The 24,787-nt window shown below is 39.5% G+C and overlaps 1 long non-coding RNA gene across 1 annotated transcript in view; it reads left to right on the top strand.

Moving 5' to 3' along the window:
* Window positions 1-628, top strand: part of LOC126761523 (uncharacterized) — a 107,251-nt gene extending 106,623 nt beyond the window's left edge. Inside the window, exon 3 of the long non-coding RNA XR_007667371.1 lies at window positions 556-628. This is a non-coding gene — a long non-coding RNA (uncharacterized LOC126761523). The remainder of the gene's footprint in view (window positions 1-555) is intronic.
* Window positions 629-24,787: the final 24,159 nt, after the last annotated feature.

Raw genomic sequence — 24,787 nt, 5'->3', positions numbered from 1 at the left:
GTGGCCGCATCCGTTGCTGAGCTGCGCAAGGACACAGGCGAGGCGGCAAAGAGCACACAAGTGGCTAGGGCGCAGAAATTAGAGCAACAAAAAGCAGATGGGGGAGCGCGCGGGTAGTGATAAGGCTTTGTTGTTGTTGTTTATATATACTTTTATATGCTTTTAGCTTTTATATATTTTTTAGTATGTTTTTCATTTTAATATTTTTGTTTTGTATTTTTTGAGTTTTATTTATTACTCTTTACTTTTATTTGTCTACTATTCATGCCACACTTTTATGTTGCACATAAAATTTGCAAAATTTTTCATATACCATACATACATACATATGTCTAGTTTGGCAAGGGAGCTGAGTGGCAGCGTTAGACCAGCACAAACTTTAAATGGGCGCCAGCGCCATAAAATCGCTCAAAAGTGCTATAAAAAGATAACGCCATAAAATACGCAATTCCTTTGCTTTCTGTTGCAAAACCAGCAATCATTTGTTGTTGTTTTTCATACATTGTTCTATGCTTTCATTTCATTTTTGTCTAATTATGCGCTTTCTATTTTTAGTTAACTTCGCGCGCTCGAATGCTGCCGTTGATCGCCTTGCCGCCGCCCGTCATTGAGCGCGCGCCTTTTGACGTTATCCCACTTCCGTTATTCGGTGAGTACTAAATGAAAGTAAATTAAATTTATTTACCGCTATACACATATATACACCTAAATAAATGCATAAGTGGGTGGTTGAATGAGTGAGCATCCTCGAGCGCTCTAACTACGCTTTGAGCCCTTTTGTTTATCCGCGGTTGGCCGGTCTTTGGGCTGCGCTGTGGCTTTTCACGTCGCCATCCTAGCCGCTTAGGCCGGTAGCGCGCCTCTGCGTGTTGTTAGTCATCAAAGCGGGTTGGCAATAAAAAGGATTTTTGGCATTAAATAGGCTTTTATTGTGCTCCAATTCAGATTTTTTTCTGCTCTGTTTATTTGTGCGCTTTTTTGTTATTGTTGCCTCGTAAATGAGCGCTTTTATGGATTTCCTGGACAATAAGTAAGTGCTAAGGCCGCAGCTTCGTGTTGCTAACGAAAGGGAAATGAAGCAAATTTTTTGGTCAACAAGTCTTGTTATATCCTTCTAAGTCAATGAGCTGAAATTAAATATTAATTTAAAGAAAATCTTATCGGATTTAAGGTACTAAGACTAAAGCAAGAATCTTTGAAAGTGAAAAAAGTCTTTGTTGATGCTAACCATAGACACAAACCTAACCTGTAGATTTTAGATGCTTCGAAAGTGAAAAATTCTAAGTTGATACTAAGACTAGGCACAACCTAAAATATTAAAACCTCATGCGCTTGAACGCGATCTTTGAAAAATCTTTATTTTAATCATTTAGATGCTATTAAAGTGGAAAAAAAGTTCTATTATTGGTGTTAACCCTAGATACAAACCTTAAGTATTTGAGAAAACTCTCTGAAAAATCGATACTTCAATCATTTTGAGCAACTGCCCCTACTAGGTATAGACAATTTATCTTTAGTAGGCTCTATATGTTCTCGGATAGTAATAAAACTACAGACGGCAGTTTAAGGGTGAAAAGGGTGGCTTTAGTAACTCTAATCTTGGATACAAACCTTAAGTACTTAAGACAAATTTTGAAAGACTAGAAAATACTATAAGTAACTCTAATCCTAGACACAAACCAAATTATGAGGGGAGAAAGTCTGTAATACTATACTTTAATCGCCAAAATTTAATATTTGGTTCCTGGAGACGAACTTGAAGCCGAATTTGGAACTCGGACAGTAATCAAAAGAAAACCATTGAGTTATCCTTCTTTTCATAGGTTCAGAACCTTCCCTCAGCCATATGAGCGACGGTTTATCAATAAACTTTAGGATTTTGACGCTGCTAAGTCATCCCAGACCATCAAATGACGGCTTGGCTGTGTTGGTTCGAGAAAAGGGCTTCCAATAGCTTTATCTCTACAATTTTTCACACCTCCTGCGACAACCGTCATAGCGGGTTATGCAATCTATGAGCGCCACGATCAGATGTCGTTGTTGGCTTGTCGTCCGCCTACTTGACGTCTTCTCAGCTACGTCGCTCAAATTCAATATTTGATTTGCGCAGAGCTGAGACGAATTTGGTGACTAATCTGGAACTCAAGAGGCAATCAAAAGAAAACCAGTGACATTCTAAAAAGAAGGTTCAAGTTTAAGCTTTTGAAAAATAAAATAATATGACAAAGGCTTTGAATGTTTTTGAAGAAACTGATGTCCCGATTTACAATTTCAGAAAAGTCCATCGTATAAGGCAATAATAGATCCTACAAAAGATATACATAGATCTAATGCCATTATATCTGTTAGTAGAGCAAGATTATTCACTATAACTTCTCATCAAAGGTCTACAAAGGTTAGAAAAACATAATCAGATTAAAATCTAGAAGATTGTAAGCTGTTTACAAATTACTATCGTTAGTTTTATAAGGTGAAACTAGGAAAAAAGGTTCATACATTGGCTCATAGTTCGAAAAGTGTACTTAGTGCATTTAGTACTTTATGATTATAATTGAGAAACCAGTTTTTGCCTTTCGCACAGCCGGCTACTCGATCAATGATAGGCTCGATTTACAATCAGCTGTGTGTTCTTCATTTTGTATTTTCTGATGATTCAAATTCATCAGCTGATTACTATTTTAGCAAGGAACACAACCAGATTTATAGCCGGGACAACAACCCGCAGAGTTAAACACAGCCAAATTGAAAGTGTGGACAATAACCCGCAGAGTGATATTCCAGTTTCAAATCGATTTCAATTCGATTAAGAATTAATGTAGTAAATCTTTATTTTGTCTGATAAATTAATCTTAATTAGCACTTTAATCGAGCAAAGACCGGTTAATTGAGCAATTAACTCCTGTGCGAAAAGGCTACAAGAGCAAGTTCTGTTAATGAAGTGAATCAACTAATTACCACAATTTGCCGATTCCAAGCCACTTCCAAAACGTTCGTGCTCATTCCCATATTTCAAGTGCAATCTGCATATTTTAACCTTTCGCTTAGCAATCTTCAAAGATTTATAAATTAAATCAGTTACTGCAGTGCAATTCGCCGACACCTCGTTAACTTTTATAACTGCAATGGCGCACATGTACTTGTATGGTTATAAAAAGTAATTGAGGTCAACTATATTTACAATAAATATCGCACCTTCGAACAGACCGCGGCTTGTCGGCCGTCGACGGCCAAACTGATAAAGATATAATAAATGCCAATGGTAATGTTCAATTTAATAGCTTACACTAAACCAAAAAAAATAAAACTACACTAAAGAACAAAAACAACAATTGAGAAGCAACAACAACATATATTTCAGAGCGCATGAGTGACAGCTGCAACACGGCAACAAGACCAAGACCAAGACCGACTGCTAAGCAAAAGCTTCAGTGCACTAGCTGGGAAACCGCACCCACTGCGGCAGAACCTCGAGTCGAAGCCGAAGCAGCAGAAGAAGAATGAAAATGAATGAGCGCGAGTAAAAAAAAGCAGGTTGACAACCATTCATGCTGAAATAAATACCGGCAAAAATTGCATATTGAATAGCTGCGCTTGCTTATAACCTTCTGACCGTAAACTTGCAGATAGACACAAATCGCCGCGGTAGCGTTGCAAGCAGAACAAAAAAAAAATTTTTTTTCTTTAATATTTTGAAGCTAAAATCAATTGAGGTGCTCGTTTGTAGATAAAAAGTGGTGGAGGCGTTGGAATTACAGTTGCATGTGTTATTGTTGTTGTTGCATTTGGCAGCAGAACCGCAGAATTGCACAAAAATTAGCCTTGAATTTAACAGCTATATATATTTATATACCTTCGTATGCCGCTGTGGTTGCTCAGAGTTTTAGCGACTTTTTTATTCCCCGTTACATTTAAATTGTTATTGTTGTACTATATATGGTACTTTAGTAACATATGGAGTTGTAAAATACAAGCCTAGCTTGTTAAATTTGTTTTTTTATATTTTGTAGTACCTTTTCATAGTTTTCCGTAGCTAAAATAATTTCAAAGCGGAGTCAAAGAGAATAAAGGTTCACTTGGAAATCCCTAGATTCTAAAATTAATTTGTTAAGAACTCTAAGCTACACCTCATCTAATATACCCATACGAATCACGTGCCCGTCGCTATATTCCCAAAAGTGTGGTTAGACTGTGAGAATGATTCTCTGCACTGCTGTTAGAGTCAAAACTTGAAGAATGGCGAATCGAACACACTGATAGTTTGATAGGTTGGAAAAATGTCCTCCTATGCATTGACTTCAGAAAATAAGGCGGAATACACTTTTTTTCGGCCTTAGGAGAACATTTATAGACTATCAATAAGTTATCTGAAGTCTCACGCCATCTTCCCGATCTCGCGTAGAGAAGATCTTCGACCGTCTTATTGATCTGGAGGATGTAGCTCTGGCCTCCATCTTCGTTGATGGATTTCGTCTCGCTTAACACCCTTCAGTCGCTAGTTGACACGTCCGGATTCTGCCTTTGTAGCAGCCGCAGAGCAAGTTTCGGGTCCACAACGCTTCCATGACGGCATGGGTCCAAGAGTGCTTCCAATAGCTTCATTTTCACTATTTTCTACTGCTCCTGTGACATTTGTCCCAGCGGGTTACTGCGGTGTACGAGCGCGACGGTCACATACCGTTTCGCAATCTCGCTGGCCGCCGCCGCTGTCGTGGACGTTGTTGGTTTGCAACCGCGTGCTTGACGTCTAGTGTCTCCGCTACGTCTTTACACTTCCTCTTTTTCGAGGGCTGAGCGCTGCCTCTTTCCAGCGATGTGCTCCTTAATATAATTAGAATACGCTGAGTCCGAGGAATTGCACCAATTACGAGCGGCGAAGTATGCCCGGCCGTACTTCACCTCTTCTTCCTTCAGGCTGGACTTGCCTTCGAGGCAGTTACATATTCCGACCGCCGCCTTCTATCTCGCTTTTACCTTCAACTCCTCCTTGCTTGGCTTCTTCCAGGGCCCTCTCTTGTAACCAGAGTGAGAACCCTCGGCCTGCACAGGAGAGCAAAGAAGTTCGTTTTCCTTACGATTACATTTGTCGGAACCGCCAATATCAGACAACTATGGAATGTAGCTGACATACAAACTGAACGAACGGCATTATGTGTTTGTATGGCAAACTTTTTTATTCGAAAATATGTCCAGATGAATTTTGAATTAGTGATTCTTTGGACTATACTTGGAAGCAGAGATTTCTCTATATCATGTGACTGCACTTTTTTCATTAAAAAACGACCGAAAATATAGCATATAGGGATATTTGCGTCCATCTACCTTTTTGTGCCAGCAAGTCTACGAATTTATCAAAAAAATCGAAGCTTGCTCATTGACTCTTCGATTTACTGCAGATCCGCGTCTTCGTACGCTATCTTCAAACATACATCCATACCTACATGTGTACATACACATGCACTGACCACACAGCCGTTCGCGCTTGTCCGCCCAGTTGGCTCGCTGCGCTACTTAACCGCAGTTTGTCTGTGCCGCGCGCCGCTCACTCGTTGCCGCCTCGCGTGAAGGTGCGAAAAAATCGATTTTATTTTTTGTGTAATGCCTTACTGTTGATACTTGATGGCTTAACCAGTGCCACAGTATTTTCAGCTTTTGCCATTGCGGTGATTATTTTACTTGAATTCTTTTTTCCGCATCGGTTGCAATATTTGCAGCTTTGGTGGATTTCCAGCCGGCGCTGAGTGCACACAGAAACCGCAATGATGCCATTACTGCTGGCAATTCGCGCTGGTGAGGAGCTTTTGTTCACTTTTGTTTTTGTTATTTCTGTTGTATTGGCCGTCGCTGGTGTGCCATGGTTTTTTGCATATCGCATAAAATTTAATTCGCATAGTATTGACCTTTTGCTGTATATCATTTTAAATTAAAGAAGAAATATGCCACACTTGATGCGGCGCGCCAACATGCAAATGCCTTTATGGCAAGCAAATTCCACAGAAATGATTTTTGCTGTTGTTGTCATTGCATGCTTCTCTGTGCTGTTGCCTTCGTCATGCGGGCAGTTAATTTTCATTTTATGATTACTTCGGTTTAGCGCGTTTGTTGGTGTTGTTACCTTTGCGCGCGGCCTGCATGCTGCCTGCTGCCCCCTAACCTGCACTTAAATATTTTTCAATAAAAAATGTTTCTCAATTAACTTGCAGCCATTTTTCACCTCGCTTTCGGCTACTTTTTTGCGCGTGTTATTGGCAGTTGTCGCCTTCTGCTCGCCTTGGCGTCGGCCGTGCTGCATTGTTGTGTGTGGCATGTGACTGGTGGCTGCCGCTGCTGCTAGGCTTTTGTGTTGCACCTTCGGCGCATGCAAATTTGTTGCGGCTGTTGGTCGATCTGCAATCTTCATTATTGCTGGCACATCACCGTTCGCTGGTGCCCGTTGGTGGAGTTGGTTCAAAGTGTTAACCAACAAATTGGTCGTCTTTTTCGACACTTTTTTGCCGGTTTTTCATTATAACCCTTTTTTTTGCAAAATCTTCTTCTCGCTCTTCTTTTTATGCTAGTATTTTATGCATTTTTCCGTTGACTCGTTTGCGGTTGCATTTTCGGTTGATAATCAAATATTGACACAATATCGGAGCGATAGTGTAAAGGGACGCCTTGCGTGTTGTGTCTCACCGTTCATATATACATATTTTCGGTAGAATGTTAATCTGGCCGTTCCAGTCTTTCCAAATGCGAAACGTTAAAACTACCGGATCCAGTGAACTGTCAAAGTCGTGTAGAAGAATTGCTCTCTTATTTCCAATGACAGGAGAGTTGGGTACGGCAATGAGAGTGTTTTAAGAAATTTCTCGGAAAAATATTCTCTCTCAGATATTTACGTTTTCGTGTATATGGCTTGCCAGCGATTATTCAATATTATTTCTCTAGTTTTAGTATTCTCCTAAAAAAGTTCTCTATTAAAAAATATGTTAAAAACTGTTAACTATAAAATATGTTCATAGTTCTACCTCCTACCTAATTTTCTCATAAATAACTACGCTCTGAATCATTCTCTCACTGGATGTCTATATACACTAGCAGTTCATTTCCGTTTCCTATATGCTCTTCTTCCGCTGCCCGCTCATCTATTCCAGCTAATTTTCTACTACTTTCCACATAAATAACTACACTCTAGAATGTAATCATCATTCTCTCGCTGGAAGTTTATATATAACTACAGTTCATTTCCTCTTTCATTCCAGCTAATTTTCTCCTACTTTTCTCAAAAACAACTATACTTTAGAATGTATTCATGATTCTCTCCCTGAAGCTTCAATACACTTGCTTGCAGTTCATTTCCGTTTCCTATGCGCTCTTCTTCATCTACACACTCCTTAAACCCTCTCTTCCTAAAAATCTAACGAACTACCCCTTCCCTTTAACCTCACATTCATTTACACATGTATATGTAGGTATGTAGTCATCTAAGCAAGCAAACTAAGAGCGTTGCGCAATATGCTCAGCAATGCGTACAGTACAAAGAGAGAGTGGGAGTAGCGGAAAAGAATTAAAAGGGTAACAAAGCTTATAAAATTGAGTTAGTATAGCTCTTTAGTGCATGCAAATTTTAAGAGATCAGGTGTGTATCTAACATTTAAATTGCTATTCTTTTTTGAGAGTATCTAGCGGAAGAGCACATTTAGGAAACGGAAATGTACTTCAAGCGCTGGAAATATAATTGGAGAAATCTGAGTATTTTTAGCTAAGATACAGAGATCGAATGGATAAAAATGAGGTGAAAGAGCACACCTAGGAAACGGAAATGAACTTTGAGTGCTGGGAATGTAATCTAACTGGGAAAACAAGAGTTTTTTTTGCTAAGATGCAAAGATCAAATGAATAAAACGTCTAGCAAATGAGCTCTTGAGGCTCAGTCAGTGGAATTACCGGAAGTGAACAGTCGCAACATAAAACTCGGGCGTCGAAATGTATAACATAGAGCAAATGTATTATATAAAATTAGTTAATGTGTTAATTTTTGTAAATATGTGATAAGTGTTTTGTAATGTGTTAATAGTTTTAGTGAAAAGTGTTTAAAAATAGTAAGCAATTTCAAGTTTTATAGAAAAAATAAAAAATTTAAATGTTACATAAGCCATTTGCTCGTGTGTTCGGTTCGGTTAAGTTCGTGTGCGTTCTCTATAAGCAATTTGTTGGTCATAGCTATGATAAAGTGTGAGAGGGAGAGGGGAGAAGCGAAAAGTACACAAATCTTTTTGAATTGGAAAGTGTCGCTCTCCTGGTTTTGTTTGCCAATATGAAGAGATCAGGTGTGTATCTGTTTTTATATTTCTATTCGCGTAACACTTCAACAAAACTAACTACTCCTTTAACCTCTCATACATTTATAGGTATGTATTCATTTATGTATGCGTCGGCAGTATGTTTAACAATGCGAAGAGTAGAAATAGATAGTAGGAGAAACGGAAACGCATTGAAGCGGTGCGTATTTTTAATTTTAATTGCGAATCTGTTTTAAGAGTATCTGGCGGAAGAGCACACCTAGGAAACGGAAATGAACTTCAAGCGCTGGAAATGCAATCTACCTGGGGAAATTTGAGATTTTTTGATAAAATGTAGAGATCAAATGAATAAAAAGTGTAGCAAAAGAGCTTTTGAGGCTCAGTCAGTGGGATTAGTGGAAGTGCACGGTCGCAAATTAAAACTCGGGCGTCGAAATGTACAACATAGGGCAAATGTATTATATAAAATTAGTTAATGTGTTAATTAGTGTAAAATATGTGTTAAGTGTTTTTAAATGTGTTAGAAGTTTTAGTGAAAAGTGTTAAAAAAAAGTAAGCAATTCCAAGTTTTATAGGAAAAAATATAAATGTTACAATGTGTTAGACATTTGCTCGTGTGTTCGGTTCGGTTAAGTTCGTGTGTGCTCTGTATAAGTAATTTGAAGCTCATAGCTTTGATAGAGAGAGAGAGAGAGAGAGAGGAGAGAGAGAGAGTGGGGAAGCGGATGTAAATTGAATGCGCACAAATCTTTTTGAATTGTAAGAAGTTACGCTCCTGTTTTTATTTGCCAATATGAAGAGATCAGGTGTGTATCTGTTTTTATATGTTCTATTCCAGTAACGCTCTTCTCATACATTTATAGGAGTATTCAACTATGCAAGCAAACTAAGAGCGTTTTGCCATATGTTCATCAACGCTTAGAGTGCAAAGAGAGAGTGGAAGAAACGGAAATGCAATAAAAGCGTCCCAAGGCTTATTAGATTGAGATAGTATAACTCTTTAATGCTTACGAATTTTAGGAGATCAGGTGTGTATCTAATATTTTAATTGCGAATCTGCTTTAAATGCTGGAAATTTCATCTAACAGGGGAAATCAAGTTTTTTCTAAATATTATAAGCAATTATAAGGAATTTGATGGTCAAGCAATATAGAGAGAGTGGAGTAGAGGAAGTGAATTGAAAGCGCAGAAGTGTTTTTGAATTGTAAAGAGTTCATCTCCCGGTTATGTTGGCGAATATGAAGATATCAGGTGTGTATCTATATTTTATATATTCTTGTTTTGTGGGTAAAACGTATTTGAAATTCCTTTGAGAGAAAAAATAAATGAAGGAGTGAGTAAGAAATATATATGCATGTACAGATTTACATAAGGGTGGGTCAAAACAACAAATGTTTGTTTCGTTTGATGCTCTGAAAAATTGGTTGATAGATACCTTTGAGAAAGGCTCTCCATCTACATATGAGCCCTTAATTTTAATGAAAAAAACAACAACAAAAATACTAAAAAAACAACAGATAAAAAATATGTGGTATAGTAGTAAATTTTCTACAAAATTCGGAGTTTTTCGATTTACAATAACTTTTTTTGTTGAATTATAAAATTTATAAGATTTTATTTTTGTTTAAAATAGTCAAATTTTAGCCATAAATATCTTTTAAACGGTTAAGTTTGCAAAAATACCTGTTTTTAAGATCATTTAATTTTTTAGGACATTCGAAAAACGACAATTTGTTCCAAAAAAATGGAAGAAAAGAGAAATTTGTATCTATTCTCTATCTGATAATAGGCCGTTAGTTGAAAGGCGTTCCACTTTTATTATGAGCTCATACTTTATAAAAAATGTCTATCAATCAATTCGAAACAACAAAGATTCGAATTCTTTTGACTCACCTTAATACATATTTATTCTTTTTGTATACCCTATAACGATTCGATTTAAGCACTTTCTTCGCAGATTTACTTATTTATTAATGATCCATGTGAAATTTCGTGAAAATGTCAAATTTCGTGATTTCCTCAAATGAAAGTTGATATTGCAGCAGTTTGTATTGCAGCTATGTCTTATAGTGGTCCGATATTAGATGTTCCGACTAAAGAACGGTTTCTTGGTGAGAAAAGAAAAACTAAAAATTTTCAGATCGATATCTTAAAAATTGAGAGACTAATTCGCATATATACATACAGATAGTTATAATTTATATATATTTTAAGGGCTCCCCAACATTTTCTGTTCAAAGTATAAAAAAAAGTTCTTAAAAATTTACCCTCCTAAATTTTAGGCAAATCGTTTCTGAGAATAAACATTGCTTCAAGCAACTGTTGCTGTAACAATTTACAGTGCAATGTCAAGGCATTATTCCAAAGTAGATTCCGCCTGTCACTTTTGTCAAATCTAAGTGCACAAAAATGCCAATTTTTCTCACAAATTACATGCATGCCACAACATGAAAAGCGGTGTCTTCCATTCTTTTAAATACCATTGGCCATATATTTTATACTTACAGCTAATGTGCGGCAATAATGAAATGCATTTTTCACAATCGCCACCCAAAAATGGTGGTGCCAATAAATCAAGTGCGCTGCACCAACTCCTTGCCGTTAGGGTGTGTGTAGTGCAGCGGCTGTGCGGCATACTTTCAACTTTCTAACCGCGCGACTTTCGCTGCAACCTGCAAGTATTTTGCAACACCAAATGTGTATGTGTGTATGAACATGTTTCTAACTCATGTATTTGCCATATAAGTATGTACCTTGATCCGTATACACATTTATATGCAAATAAATAAGCTTACAAGCGACATTTTTTTTAATTAGCTTTTTTATGGCTATAAATTGCTGTTAATTGACAAAAAACAGCTGCTACTGCAAGACATGGCCGCCTAAATGTTCAAGCAAAGCTGGCAGCAAAGTGTCAATTAAATTGCCAAATTTGTTGCAAGTCCGCTTTTAGTGGCGTGTGAATGTAGTCAAAACAGAGTTCGAACACATAATCTGCTGCACACACGTGATTATGGAAGAGACAAGTAATGTAAGAGGACTTTTGGCGATTTTCTAAAACAGTATAATCAGTATAGAAGGTAGTTTAGTAACTGGAAAAATGTCTTGGAAATTACAGCTTTAAAGAAAGATAGATTTTTTACTAATTTTTTTTTTTTTTGGTATTTTTTTTAATAGTACAAATTAAACATTTTTTTCTTGTTTCTATATATTCGAATAAACCCATTTAAACTGTTTATTGTAAGCTCATTCTGACTAAACTGTTCGATATTTCAAGACACTGAAATGAAAATTATGAATTAAAATATTTCGAATCTCGAAAAGTTCCTTTATATTTCAACTAACGGCGATTCAAACATTCGAAACCGTTTAGGATAGTTCAGCGCGCTATACTTAGTTTCCTTCTGACTAAACTGGCCAAGTTGCCACGACACTGAAATGTCCTTACAATATTTCGAATTTGAGAACGATCTTTCCTAGAGATATTTTTAAATATTGGGTAGTCGAAAAGTATTTTCGTATTTCTAATCAAATTTCAACATATTTTTTTTATTTTCTATAAATTTTATTGCACCAAATATACTAGATACAATTTTGGTTGACCACTTTTTGCCGTTTTCCACTAGAGACATTATTCTGCATTGACAGAAACAAATAATAGTCCGATGGTGCAAGGTCAGGGCTATATGGTGGATGCAGCAAAACTTCCCAGCCAAGCTTTCCCAGTTTTTGCCGAGTCATCAAAGATTTGTGTGGTCTAGCGTTGTCCTGATGTAAGACGAAGCTCTTTCAGTTCATCAGTTCTGGCCGTTTTTTCGATTGCTTGCTTTAATCTCATCAGTTGTTGACAGTAAAATGTAGAATCAATCGCTCGACCAGGCTGGAGCAGCTCATAGCGGATGAATCCTTGCCAATCCCACCAAACACTCAGCATAACCTTTCAAGGCGTCATTTCTGGCTTTGCGACCATTTGTTGAGCTTCACTACGCTTGAACCATGATCGTTTTCACACATTATTGTCGTATTTGATCCACTTTTCGTCTTCTGTTACCACACGCTTCAGAAATGGCTCGATTTCATTTAGTTTCAGCAAAGAATCGAAGATGTTAGTTCGGTCCATTGAACTTTTCACAGACAATTAATGTGGTACCCAAACATCGAGCTTCTGTTTGTAGCCATCCTTTTTTAAATGGTTCAAAACCTTTTGATGATGAATATAAATTAAGAAATGAGTGCAACAGCTACTTAAGTCGAGCGCGTCGGTTACTCACTGCAGCTTGGCCACCTCACATACATGTATGTATGTACTTAGTTGGAAAATAAAAAAATTTTCTTAATTTCAGTGGTCATGTGACAAGCAAAAACAACAACAACTACAACAAATGTGCTAACAGTACACACTTATGACCACCAAGTCAACAAAAGCAGCTACTAGTGACGCACACAAACGCATGAACCAGTGCCAAGCAACTTGCAACGTGCAACATGCGACGACAAGTAGCGTATATCCTTACCAGTAGTTATATATCACACAATATACAAGCGTTTGTTTGAAATGTCCGTGCACTTGTTTGTCTGCAAGCTGCAGACGTGTAAATTGCGCCTCAGCTAAAAGCACGAACAATCGGGGGCTTGTCCACCAAACAGAAAAAATACGAAGAAAAAGCACATCACCGAGTTGGTCGCTCAACAGCATGAGTGTGTTTAGGCCTTCATTTGCTAACTGGCTGGGCAAACGTTTTAACGCTACGATGTGGCATGCCACTTGGTCGCTCTAATCCAACAGTTGATATGAAAATTTTGTTACTTGGCGCTGACGGTGGCGGCTTCTCTTTTAGCCAACAACAACAACAGCTACAAAACATGCGGCGGCACTTGTCGCGCTGTACGTGGTACTTGCCACTTGCAGCGGTGTCGCGGTGGCTGTTGATTTGTATATTCGTGGCGAATAGTTGCGTAGTAGATGCATGTCCAGCGATATGGCGAGCTACATACGTACTCAACTCAATGGTAGACGTCCGCATGTCGCAAGCTGTATACTCTGCATTTTTTCTCTTTGTTGACCAGCGAAAGGCTTGGCCTTTGTAATCCAGCGCAGTTGACACAGTCTCCTTTTCACTACTGTAGCTGCCGCTCATTACCTCCACCATCCTTACGGCTTTATTAATAATCCATAATTATTCCTGCCGCATACATTGTGGCACGTAAGCGCTTGTCTACTCTGCGGGCGAGTTTGTCATAAGTACGTGTCGGCGTTCGCAAGCGCATTTTAAGCGCTGCATTTGCGTAAAGGATACCATTGTTGGTCCGTTGTTGGGGTTGTTGGTCGCCAGATGGGTGTGGGAATTTTTCGGTTGTGGTGAATGTGTTGATTGTAATTGCTTAAAGCAGTTGTCTTGTAAATTATGGCACTGTGTGGAGTGCACTCTTTAAGAATACTAATTACGAAACTTAATTTGTTATTTGTGTGACAAATTAGCGCTGGAATTTACCTAAAATCTGGGACTTGCTTAACTGCCTCAACTGTTTGTTATCAGATTTTCGATTAATTCCTGTTGGAGGTTAAATATAGATTGATGGAATATATGTTTCCACAAATTGCAGTCCGCTTCGGTAAATATTTTCTTAAGCTTAAATTGTATTTCTTTACTGGAAATCTGCTTCCAAAGTTCTATCAACCTTTCGAAGACGATTTGCAGCTTCACTGATCTCTACTCCCACAAAATATAGACGAACGCTGTTAAATTTCACCATATAAGTGACTAATTGCGAAACCCATTTTTCTTTAAATTCGCTAAGCAAAAGTTCATCACAATAATGGAAGATAATGTATTGACTTGGGAAACAAAAATATCGCCAGTTGTTGCCAAAAAGCCACGAGTATGGAAAAATAACAGCTTCGTTATACAAGCCCGGTCTCTGATGTAACTTTATCTGGAGATTTCCGAGAGTCTAATGAAGGGATGATTGCTTGGTTCTACTAAAACGATATGAAAAACGTTGCGAATTCTTAACTGTAGCGTTATTCAGTATGGTTACGTATTGAATTTGTTAGATAAAGCTAGTGTCTGTTGTAAAGTTTTCTCAAAACAAGGCAGCTTAGAAAGTCTTTACAAGTTTTTTCGTACTTTAAAGGGTTAGGTTAGGTTAGATTAGATTAAATGGTCGATCCTGAGAGGGATCACGCTTGGACAGCTTAAACGCCGGTCCATTGCGGCACCTAAACAACTCCTACATACGAGATCATAAGAGTCTTATAACTCAATAAATTGCTTTGAGCCTGTCCCAAATTTGTTGAGACGGCTAATATCAGTTTCGGCTATGACATCTGGTTCGCCGAAGGTAAGACTAGCGAGATGTTTCAGCCTCAGTATTGCAAAGGCTGAACAATGAAGAGAAAGTGTCTGGATGTTTTCACTTCACTTTCACCCTTCTCCATACAACTTTGAAGACTGCCGACAAACAAGATTTACGGCCTTATCGCATGCCTATTGTACAGTGTCCAGTAAGAACCCCTACGATTGCGGCAAGATGAACTTTGCGCAGGGAAAGTAGTCCAGTATATCTGCTGCATTCTAATCTAGACCAAAAGGGTCTCGCATAGGAGCTGGTCTAAGTCCATTGGTCCTAGGTTAGTACGCAAGATGTGAAACTTCAACAGATAATTTTATATAATTACGTATAGAATGTTTGATGCACATAAAGAGCGTTTTTCATTACTAAATGATAAATTCCAATATACTGCTAGGTGCTATTGAGGCGATGGGATCCCTATTTGGAAACGTGGATGCAAATTCCATTATCTTCTGTAGTTTCAGACTCCAACCTTCGCCCAAAAGTTGAATTTCCAATCAGGATCTGCATGCTCTATTAACTCAATGCTGCCAATATTGTATAATACTTTCAATTAAGATCAAAGAATAATTTCCGTTTCTAAATTCCTTGCGCGTGAGAATCGCTAGCTTCACGAAATATTCTCTTTGGAAACAGTCGGAAATACTGAAAAATAAATTGTAACAATACGTGCCGCTGTTAATCAGTGGGTCACAGGCAAACGAAGCCAGTGAAGCAATTTCGCTTGATTAGTATGTTGCCGCTGTGGCAAGCAGAGTTGCGTTCGCACCGCGAAGTGTTGACGATGCATCCATCATTGTGATGTGACACCAACACATCTCAATTAGTCAACCCAAAATTATTTAATTAACCGTTTGTGTCACTGCACAGCCAGCCCCTTGACTACAAACACACACACCCAAAAGCAAAATGCCGTGGGCTTAACAACAATTAGTTGTATTTTTGTGCACTCGTGCGGCAGCGCTTCTAAGCGTTTGTTGCAACACAAGCATTGTCAAAGCGTGGAATTTCGTCAGCGCAGCAAATAGTAAAATAGCAAAAGTATAAAGTCGTGGCAGGCGGAGAAGCTGCTACACTCATGCGCTGGCTGATGATCTGCCGTCAGCGCACGCATGCGCGACCTCATACGGTCATGTGTGTGCCATATAAATGCTGCCTGTTGGCGTTGCAGCTCCCTGTTACAATGCGTTGACGGCTTAATGAGCGAATCAGTCAAAGTGTCAGTCACTTAGACATTTAGTTGGCTTGATGCTAGCAAACTGATTGCCTTTAGTGTCTTCTTTACAAAGCGACATTAATATTTATGCAATATTTTCGTATATTTTTTAGCTGCGTTGGTGATTTAGAATATTTGAGGGGTTATGTGGCGGTGATTGATTGCTTGCTACAGCAACTGCATTCGTAATCCAATGCTATGCTGAAGTGGATGTTGATGTGTTATGACAGAAAAATAGGGTGGTAGCTATGATCACGTGGTACACAGCGCAGATGCTGTTGCATTTTGAAAAGATAGCTTGAAGCCGGGCTTTGAAAGTGTCATATACCATCTGTTTTGTCAATTTAGATGGGTAAACTAGTCTAGAAATTTGGAAAAATCAAAAATTTTCTTTTCATTAAAAATCTACTTTTATTTTGAGGTAGCCGCCATTTTATGAAAAAAAGTTTTTTCTTCAGTTTTCAATTTCTTGAAATAGCGACGTTCGTACTTTTCGAAACCTCTCCAAAGTTTTCAAATATATTTCTTTTAACCACTCGTTCAGATATCAATAGGCGGCATCAGATATTAACTTTTCTTTGATGCTCAAAGTCGTATAACAATAATCCATAAATGAAAATTTTAAGTTATCTTATGTATATTTTGGTAGTCAGCATTGTTTTTTTGTAACTATTTTGACTTATAATTTTCAAACAGGTGGCAACGCTGTTAATTTTCCGCTGCTTACAACGTTTAAACCGATGAAATTTGACTTTATAAATGATTTTGAACCGATAGCAGACATTGCCAAACATATTTTCGATACTCAGCCTTTTTTTGACGCTCATATTGCCATATTAATCATTTTTAATAATAATTTTAATAGGTTGCAATCATTGTCAAAAATATATTCGACTTACAGCTTTTTAAAACTTCAGCGTTTTGAAATTATAGCCTCATTAAGAATTTAATAGCTTCAAAATTAACAGATGGCAACCCTAAAACAGCAATATATCCAACTTAAATTTTTCTTAGTTACTTTTTGGTAGTTTGTGTTATTTTTCGAAATTATTTTGACTTTTAATTTTCAAACAGGTGGCAACCCTACACAGGAAATATATGAAATTTAAAGTTTCCTTAGCTATGTTTTGGTAGTTTGTCTTGTTTTTCGAAATTTTTTTGAGTTATAATTTCCAAACAGGTGGCAACCCTGTTAATTTTGTATAGAAGTGGTATAAAAATGGTTATTTTAAGTAGTTTTGGGTATAAAAAATGGTTATTTACATAGGTAGTTTTTCCTACGATATTTCTATTAATAAACTGTCTCTAGTTCTTATTTGCTATTCAAGAGACTAGTACCGTGTTGACCCTTTTGAATCGCAATATGGTATTTGATATCAGCTGTTATGGCAGATTTTTTGTTCATTAAAAAACTGTTTAAGCCCTCAGCTCGTCAAATTTATCAAATAAGAAAGACTTCCGAACATTTCTGTATACTTCTCCTGCGCTTATATAAACTTTGTCTTTTCTGACGGCATAAAATATTGCAAATATTAAAAAACGGATATACTTTTCAAATTAGAACTCAATTAGTTGCAACATGTTTTGACGTAGAATTATTAAAACGATAATTTGAGTGACTACATGGTACTTCATAAAACCATAAAAGCATTTAGAATTTATGGCAAACACGCACAGAGCTATGCAATTCAATTTACAGCAAGGGTGTGGCTGTCAGTTGCACTAATAAATTCATTAAAATGCGCCAAGAGCTTTGCTCTGCAAATTGAGCGGCATGAGAGGCCATGTAAGTCTAGCGTACATACATGTATTTGCATGTCGTGTGTAAGTATTTGTTGGTGTTACCTTAAATGCGGCTATAAGCGTGCATATATGGCGTTGGTAATACTGCTGGACCACCCGCCCACGCAGCGGCTCTGGAAGCCAGCGCACTGGCTGGCTAGCTGACTTTTTGTATAATTGAACCCTTGCCACAAACTGCTAAGCTCACCTACAACATTGCAGCAATTTTAATGAAGTTGTATTGTTGGGCCAACGCAACAACAACAGCAACAGCAAACAAAAGCAACTATTGCCAGCTATTTAGCAACACAATAGCGCTCGAGTAGCAGCAGTGTTGGTAGCTGTTGGCATTTATTTAAATTATCTTGCCAATACACATACACACAACACACACACACTAGTACCGCGGCGCACCGCTTAATTGATTTATTAGCGCTGAACTTGTGTCGAAGTTGTTGAGACATAAAATGACAATGGAATTGCCGCATTTAAGGCGTGTTAGCGGTATAACAGCGCGCACTGAGAAAGAGGTCAGCGCTGGCTGGCTAAAATATGCCTGGCATCCAAGTAAATGTACCACCATAAAGGTAATAGAGCGAAATTTTTAGTGTTGCATGCCACATACCCAGCAGCGCAGCAATCGAACGCTCGTCTGGTGCAGATAATAGCAAAGTCGCTTTTGGCCTGCGTCTAACTTGGTTAGGGAATACAGGTATGGTTAAGCGCCAAGCTGGTATACCGTAAAGTACATAAAGTTGCGTCTAAGTTGCACAGTAGCGGGAGCAAACTGCCGTTCCAGTTGTTCAATTGAAGTTGCAAGCCATAGCTACTTGTCATACACACGTGGCGGGATGGCTGGCTGCCTCGCTGCCTGGTTGAAAGTTAACCAAAACTACAACAACAAGAAAGCAGTTAATATCAATGAAAACAAAAGCAGCGCACATCTGCCACACATACACGCCATGCTTAATAACAGCGCGCCTTGCCGCACCAACCCATTGTTGTTCGGGCGCTGTGGGCAAACAAAAGGAATTTTTGCCTTTAAGCCCATTTAAGGATAAGGATGATGTCTATTGTTACATAAGCTGCACGTAAGCTTACTAATGTAATTGTCTGGTGTGTTGCAACAATTGTTGCAATTGTTTGCCACACGCATACACACACGCGCACACGTTCAAGGAAGCTCGGGAGAACAGTAAAGGAGACGGTTGTTGCAGACAGACACAACTTTTATATATTAAGCGCAGTGTAGCGCACTGCAAACGGCTTTTTTGGCAAAAGTTTGCTGCGCAGACAATTTTTGCCTGCTCTTTGTGGTCGCTGCAGACAGCACTAGTCGTTTGCTGGCTCGTTGTTGGCTTGTTTGCGTATTGTACGCACCTGAAAGCCTTCGTCCGCATGCTTTCTCCACGTAAAATTGCAACAAAGCGTGCAAAGCAAAGCAAGGCTCGAAGCTCACTACAAGTTTAGCTAATAAATTCACCTATGATCGCACACATTTCCGTTCGGCAGCCAAAAATTCACTTATCCGCCCATCGACGCATGTTTTCTATTCACTAAATACACGGCTTACGCTCCCGCAGCGCTCTCTCCCAACTCGAGTTTGCTGCCAAAAATCCACACAGCGCCGCTTTGTGCGCCAAATTCAAGCATTTTTGCACTTTTTGTGGTAGTTTTTGCCCCAATCTCCGGTAGTTTTGTCTTTGTGGAAAGAAGTTCGGAAACTCGCAAGCCGCAACAAGATACAAAAAACCCCAGCGTAGTAGTCAATTGTTCAATGCCTTGCCTGTGCCGGTCGGAAGCGCAGCCACTACTCGAGATTACCTTTGTTTACTCCGTTTTTTAACTCTCTTTGCATTACTGCGTCGTACGTAATGAATTAAATTGCAAATCATGCTACTGCGTGTCGTTTCCACGTATGGCAGCTTCGAATGTGCATTCTACTTCGTTACTATATTACTCATTGGCTGTGAACAATGAAATTTCTCTTTTGGTTGTGGGTTTTGGTAGGTACGGTGAATTTGAAATCAGCATTTTTTTCCATGGGAAGTATAACTTGAAAGTTTACTCGTGTTATATAAAGCTCTGAAACTGTCGTGTGTTGGAGTATCTAGGATGTTAAGGGACTAAGAAAATTAATAAGACTAAGAGTGCAAAGTGAGGTTAAAGGCTTAAATCAATGTAGGAAGTGGATTTATGACATTTAGCTGTAAGATGTGTACGCAAAAAAGCTTAGACCTAGTTTCATCGTTTTTATTTATTTATGTCAGGGTAACCCTCAATTCGAAGACCCCTCGAATATGAAAAATCTCAATAAGAAGAATGTGATCGTTTGTTTGTACCTAACTGCTAAATGGTATATTGTAATACTGAATTGGTATGAATATATCTAATCTCCGATGGCGACTTGACTACTGCAGCTAATCTCAAAAATTTCGAGAACTATGAATGACAGGGAGCGGATACCGGTATGAATATATCCAAATCTCCGAGAACCCATAAGGGACTCATAATGAGCACCGTTTTATCACGAAGTTAGGTGTGGCTGATAATCAGCCTGACCGGAAGTTCCTGGAAGTCTTGACAGCGATTTCACTACTGGTATCAGCCACTTCGAAGGGTGTGAATTGGTCAAGCAGTTGTTCCGGGGCAAGCACCAGTCCTTTCGGCCTTTCCGGAATTGGTAAAGCGAAGCACAAACCGCAGAGAACTGGGATAGGAGCATTGTCTCCGAGAATGCACGTTCTTGTCCATTTCTGAAGAAAACTTATGTACTGGAGCATAAACTGATAACATACCGCAAAGGTAGCAGTAATATTTACGACCTAATAATGAGCAGTGGCACCCAAAAACCTAGTAGTAGTAGCAGGATGTCGATCACTAGCGGAGTCAGCGCCGAAGTTGACCTTTTTAAAGGTACTTCTAGACTGATGCGATTACCAAAACCGATGCTTACTGTAGAGAAGACTCCAGATCTGAAAGTATTCGACGCAGTACCCGCCGGAGGACGCAGAGGAAGAGGAAGACCTCCACTCCGTTAAAAAGACCAGGTGGAGAAGGATCTGGCTTCGCGTGGAATTTTTAATTGGCGCCACATTTCGAAAAGAAGAAACGACTGGCGCGCTAATGATATCTTGGCTATAACCGCGTAAGCGGTGTCTACGCCAGTAAAGAGGAAGAAGCCGGCAGAGAAGACTTCGGTAATTTGCAAGATATTTTTCCGTAACTTTAAACACTGATATTCTAGAAAAAAGACAATTACATAGAGAGTCGTTAATTCCTTTTCATCATAAAAGGGTTAGTAGGGTTAGTAAAGAATGACCAATGGAAAGAGACGCTTAGCAATATTTCTTTTGGGCTAATTTCTACAGTATTCTTAGAACAACCAAAACCATTCCTAGAATCCTCTGCAATCAATACGTACATATCACCGACTTAATTAGCTCACAGAATTTAAGTAAAACCATCTCAAGTCACTGCCAACTCCACGCTCGGCGAACGCAAACCCGCGCTTCCCGTGCAGGCAACAAGTGCCGGAAACCACCCACTGTGGGTCGTGCAGCAGGTTTCTAATAGCAAGTAAACCATATGAGCTTACAGACGTTCCGGCAGGCAATTAGACAAATAAATTTATATGCAACGGCAGCAACAGTTACCAATATTGCCGTGCCGTAGCCAGCGCTGTTGCCGTTGCACTCGTTTGGGCTGGAAGAAGCGTGAAAAACTTGTAATAAATTTATTTATGAGCAACCACCCACCAGGCTAGTTGTAAATGGAGAAGCGCTGCCAACTGCGGCACTGTACAGCAAATGCAAGTGCATCGCGACAACAACAACATTGTGTGGCAACATTAAAATGTATATACATCGCGCGACTTTCGAACGTTCAATGTTTGCATAAGCGGCTATTGCTTTTCAGCCGCTAATACCGGCCATGTTGCCGACGTTGTTACTGATATGTTGCAGCAGCAGCGCGAACAACGTCAAGCGGCCACGCGCAAATGCGACAATTTTTCAAATGTTCGTGTACCGCGCGGACAGCAAACAGCGTGCATACATATAAGGCGCGTCTAATTGTTGTACGCGCGCTCGTTGTTGCTGTTACTAAAACGCCGCTGTTGTTTGTCATGGTGCGCGCTTGTTGCGAAATTGTCAAGCAATGTGCGGCAAATCGAAGAGAAAATATCGAACATGTTGTTGAGTAAAATTTATGATCACAAGCGCTGCAATAGCAACAATGTAGACGGTGACAACGGCAACGTTGACGATGACGATGAGGTTGAGGATGACTTCAATGGAAATGGCGGCGCGCTGACTGAAGCGTACATGCGCGCGGCTTAGTGAGGACTGCCTGCGGTTGGCGGCCAGCGGCTGGAAAGGAGTGCGCGTGAATGCGCGTTACATGATGCCACAATCACGATCCCTCTTGTCACCAAAGCACAGAGACGCGCGCAATTGGTTGCTGCCTCGGACAACGCCTGAGGCGTCAACTCCATTTACAGCGCGCGCGTTGCGGAAGACAGTGTGAGTCCACCGTCGCAACGCTGTGTGTGAACTGTTGAACGATTAATAAATGCGCTCGGACATGTGTGGAGCGGCGCAACAAATGGACTATGTCCGCAGAACTGCGCGCTAGTTCACTGCCACTATCATTGAATGCGCGCGTGAATATGTGAGCGTGGCAACAGCGTGTATGTAACGTGCAACATGCGTGCTGGAGCAATGCAAATTCATATGAGTGCGCACAATTGTACGTGTACACTGGACAGATGCAGTCTGACGTGCGGAAACATATGCCTGCATAATAAAGAAGTGACAAAGACAGCCATCGTTGGCATCAACGATGTCGCCGCGTCGTCATCCGACATCGCAACGTCGCTGAGCTGGAATGGATTGGTATGCCGTGGCATGGCAGTTATTGGCGTGAATTCATGTGGGCACTAACTGCCACGCCAATAGGCGATGTACCGTCGTTGCGCTGTGCCATGCAACAACGTCTAGTAATTCCAAGTACCCTAAACATGCAGCTTGCCGCGTGAAAACTTGACCACAAACTCCCTTGGCTGTGGTATTTTACACCGTGCGTCTGGTCGTCAATAACTACTACTCATTACGAGGCTGCGGTAGTGGCGAGAAAGGAATTATTGCCTTCGTAGCCCACTCACACATGCCACATACTCACATTGACGCGAATACAAGCTTTTTCTGTTCGACGCTATATATTTCCTATGTAGATATGTATGTATTTGCCGCTGTTCCCACCTCCTTGTTCGCTGGAGCTGTCTGCCTGTGCAAATGCAAATGCAATGCGACATTCAACGTGTAAAATTAGCATTGAATTAATTAGTGCGACACTTGAACGAGTGTTCACTCCATGCGATTGATCGCTTAGCTAACTCGTTGCATTTGTCGTTGCCACACGTAAAGGCCATCGACACCTCGTTGTGACAGTGAGCGCGCGAATGAACTTTGATTGTGTGTTATATGTTGAACTCTGTAGTTAGGGCTTTCGATAATTTAAACTTCTATGAATTTCAAACGAGAATGGTATGACTTTTTTTTTACTGAAGAGCACCGCAACTTTGGATTTGAATGTAAGGCATCCATTTAAATTTACTGAGCCTGACAAAGCACCGCTCTAAACAATGTGAAACCTACTAAACAGCGCTAATTTTATTATAATTAAATAAGCTTTCGGTTTCTTGCAACAGAAATCACAGGCAACCCACTTTAGCAGTTCTAAGACCAGCCCACAGCGATGGCAAAAACGCCGCGGAATATTTTGGAATGTGATCATGTATCGACGAAGCTCTTTGAACTTACATATAATAAATATGTATTTTAGAACACCTTTGTTTAGTTCCGGCAAAATCGTCTGGTTGGCTGAAAATATAATATCTACGAAGATCAGTCAAGCGAAATCTTGACAATCACGCAGAAACTGGCAAACCTTTCTTCCTCACCTTCTCCCAAACAACTGTACGCCCATTGGTAAAGAGCATCATGGTACGCATGCGAAATCCAGTCTTCTAGGGTAGACCTCAGGATTAAAACTGCGAATTGAGCGTCGAGCCGTTGCCAGTTTCATGATTTTAGAAAAGCGGTGTTCTGCAGTAAAGTTAATTGGTTTTCCAAATTTCAGGTAACCGTTCTATCGGTTAACAGTACTTCATGCACCGTAATAGCTTTGGTTTGAAGAAGACGGTGGATATGTGAACAATTCTTTCAGATTAGGCAAATTTTAGACGAAAATCTGCAAATATATAATAAATCGTCAAGGAAACAGGTCAAACGTTTTTTACGCTCGATAGAACCTTATATGCGATATTGAGGAGACTTATCCCACTATAGTTCACGCAGATTATGGGATCTCTCTTTTGTGTATTGGGCAGAGCATACCTGAATTGCAGTCGTCGGGTATGCTTTCGTCCGACCATATTCTACAAAGGAGCTTATGCATGCTACTTAGCAGTTCTTCGTCGTGAATATCTCGGCATCGTCCCCCTCGCTTTGTTGTTCTCCAGAACTCCAGAGAAGTGATCCCTTCTTATTTTTAGTATGCTCTGAGCATCGGTTACTAGATAACCTCTGGGGGTTATACAAGAGTATGCTCCACACATTATGTTAGTCGGCGCTTTTTTTCGTAGAATCAAAATGCTGTTCCACAGTTCAATTACGAGTACATCGAGTTGCTGATGAGAGCTCTCAGAACGCAGGATTGCAAGTCGAGTAGAAAATCGTTCGGCTGTCTGTTGTGATTGCAGCTTCTTCCAACCTTCGAGTTATGATATGAAAATTACAAAGCCAGTTGTTAGGAGGCTGAACAACTTGTATTGAAATATAATCGGTTACTATACCGGTTACCCGATACTTGACAGTATTAGTTCTTAAGAAACGGTCTTTGTATTCAGAGTTGTGAATGCTGAAATATATCGAGTGCTGGATAAAACTATCCACCATTTTTTACTGACCAAAGCTTAGCTGCACAACTATTCCTTATGAATTCTGAGATCTTTAAGCGGAATATAGCAAACTCTTCAATCCAGTTGATTAATTTCATACTAGCATACTAGAGTACGCAGCTCTATTTTGAAATGAACTCATTCATTAACCATTCCTGCGCTGCATACCTTAGTTATCGTCGTTTACAAATCGAT

Source organism: Bactrocera neohumeralis, chromosome 6, assembly GCF_024586455.1.
Source record: "Bactrocera neohumeralis isolate Rockhampton chromosome 6, APGP_CSIRO_Bneo_wtdbg2-racon-allhic-juicebox.fasta_v2, whole genome shotgun sequence".
In the NCBI taxonomy this organism is placed as follows: domain Eukaryota; kingdom Metazoa; phylum Arthropoda; class Insecta; order Diptera; family Tephritidae; genus Bactrocera; species Bactrocera neohumeralis.
This window is presented reverse-complemented; position numbering and strand designations above follow the sequence as displayed.